This window comes from Chinchilla lanigera, unplaced genomic scaffold (genome assembly GCF_000276665.1).
Source record: "Chinchilla lanigera isolate Chin_1 unplaced genomic scaffold, ChiLan1.0 scaffold00131, whole genome shotgun sequence".
In the NCBI taxonomy this organism is placed as follows: Eukaryota; Metazoa; Chordata; class Mammalia; order Rodentia; family Chinchillidae; genus Chinchilla; species Chinchilla lanigera.
Genome location: NW_004955532.1, coordinates 696,468 through 698,100, shown reverse-complemented (window position 1 = coordinate 698,100; position 1,633 = coordinate 696,468).

Here is a 1,633-nt window from a genome sequence, read left to right as displayed (position 1 = left end):
TGAGGCAGGAGGATTGCCACAAGTTCAAGACCTGCCCAAACTACATGGTGAGACTTTGTCTCCAAAAATAAAAAAATCTAAAAGGAAGATCAAATAGTGGAACATGTTTGAGGCTTTTCCTGCACACTTTTTCAGTTTCATTGATCCACGCGTCTGTTTTTGTGCCAGAACCGTGCTGTTTTTATCACTTTAGCTTTGTAGTATAACCTAACATCCGGGGTTGTGATGCCTCCTGCTTTGCTTTGGTTATCCAGGATTGCTTTTGGTATTCTGGGTCTCTTCTGTGTCCATAGGAATTTTAGGATTGTTTTCTCCAGTTTTGTGAAGAATGGGTAAAAAATTTTACCAGCTACTCCTCAGACAAAGGACTGATATCTAGAGTATACAAAAGAGCCATGTGTGGGGCACGCCTGTAATCCCAGCACTTGGGACGCTGAGGCAGGAGGACTGCTGCAAATTCGAGACCAGCCTGGGCTACAAAGCTCAAGGCCGGCCTGAACTGCATAGTGAGACCCTGTCTCAAAAAGACAAAAAAAAAAAAGAATATACAAAGAACTAAAACAAAAACAAAAACAAAAACAAAAACAAAAAACCAACAGACACACGCCCCCCCTGCCAAATTTACAGAGCTGGTCTGAAAATGTGCATCTGAAATGAACAGACAATTCTTGGATGAGGAAATACAAACAGAAAATAAATACATGAGAAAATGGTCAACATCACTGGTCACCTGAGACATGCAAATGAAAGCAACACTGAGATTCCGCCTCACCGCAGAAAGAATGGCTTCCATCAAGAAATCAACCCCTAACAAGTGCTGGCGGGGCTGCGGGGAGCAAAGACCCCTTCCCCATTGTTGGTGAGAACACAGATTGGTAGAACCACTATGGAAATCAGCATGGAGTTTCCTCCAAAAGCTCGAACTAGAGCCTGGGCTTGGTGGCCCCCTCAGATCGGCCTGCAGCCTCGCTCCTGGCGTCTCAGCTCTGCACCGGCTCCCTCCGGGCGGAGCCCCCTCTGCCTGTTAATTTGCCTGGCAGCTGTCCCGGACGGGTGTCCCCGCTGGGCCCGCACACACGCCTAGGCACCCGAGGCCCGCAGCTGGGACTCATCCTGCGCAGAGGGAACAGGGAAACGGACTAGATGCGCGCGCGGGCTGACCCACGGGCGGGTTGACGGACGGACGCCGGGACGCGGGGACGCGCCCGCCAAGCCGTGGAGGGCCGTGCGCGCCTGTAATCCCCGCGCTCTGGGAGGCCGAGGCAGGAGGATCACAGGTTCCACGCAGTTCTTGGAAATTCAGCACACTAAACCCTGTTGCAAACTAAAAAATAAAAAAGAATTAGCTCAGTGAGAAGCCGCCTGGGTCAAGCTCCAGCGCCGCAAAAAAAAAAAAACCACTAGCGACCAGCTCCCCCTGTGATTAAACCCCCGCTCCGCCAGGGGGCGGCCGAGCGCCGAGTCTTCGTGCTTCGCCGGCGCCCGAGCAGCCGCCGCGTCCGCTTACGCATGCGCGGGGCAGCCTCGCGCTGACGGAAGCGGGAACATGGCGGCGTCCGCGGTGTGCCGGGCGGTGGGCATTGGGGCTCAAGTGCTGCTGGGCGCCGGCCGCTGGGTGAGGTGGCGGCGAGGA